Here is a 1,171-nt window from a genome sequence, read left to right as displayed (position 1 = left end):
TTTTAAATTAAGATGGTTATTTAAATAAATATATCTTTGTTGATATAATAAAAAAAGAATATTATATATTATATGAATTTAGTTAAATATACCAAATTATCTATATTTTTTACTATCACTTTATATAATATGAGTAACTACTTTAAATTATAGATTAGGGATTAGGGCTTATATATTAAAATTTCCTATTAATTTAAAATTGTTTGATTGAAGTGACAAATTTTTTATATAGTCATTTAATTGTTCTTTTAGATAACTATTTACGTCATCAATATAAAATATAGTTATTTTTATTAATTAGATATACTTGTGAACTGTTTACCAAAATTAAATTTTATAATTAAATTTTAAATGTACCATATTTTTATCAATATGAGAATTATAAATGTACAAAAGATTGATTTGTGTAGTGTGTCTAGCCATGTAAGAAGTGAGCACAAGGCAAAGTGGTTCTAACTTCTAACTACCATATCTATCCTAACAAGGAGAAAAATATGCATGCTTCATTTTTTTGTCAGTTGGTTCATATATATAGTTTGTCTTTTTTATAATATTTATTGAAATTACAATTTCTAACATCCAAAGGTTGTGTTTGGTCCATACTTTTGACTGAATTTCCTTTCTTTTGTTAAAAAAAATAAACGTGTTTAGTTCCTTGATTTACTCCATAAATTTTTCATTTTTGTCAATTTAAAAAATGATCAATATAAAATTAGCACTTGAAATTTACCATGTGTGGATCTTGAATGAGTCCACTTTTGTTGGTATGCTTGTAAAGATAAGAAACAAGTGATTTTTGTTTGTTCTTACACGAGCTCACGATGAGTCAAAGACAAAGCTATATTTACCTTTACATGATAATGGAGAAAAAACATCCGAAACGTCAGGATCTACCATGAGTCTTAGAGAATGTTGCTCTTATTTTGAGTCCATTTGTTTTCTAAATCAACTCCAATGTGTTACTTGTGTCGTGTTCATGTGTCTTTGACACATTCTACTGACTAAAATTTCAGCAAGAGTGATAGACCACTTAAAATTCATGCTTGAAAAAATGAATGATTTTTTGACTATGATAGTCTTGCACTAGCGTTAGTCGATTAATAGTTGAATGAAAAAAAATATAGATTTATTTATTTTTAGTTAGTAATATTATTTTATAGTTGACATCAAC

Source organism: Arachis ipaensis, chromosome B02 (assembly GCF_000816755.2).
Source record: "Arachis ipaensis cultivar K30076 chromosome B02, Araip1.1, whole genome shotgun sequence".
NCBI lineage: Eukaryota > Viridiplantae > Streptophyta > Magnoliopsida > Fabales > Fabaceae > Arachis > Arachis ipaensis.
Note: the sequence above shows the minus strand (reverse complement) of the source record.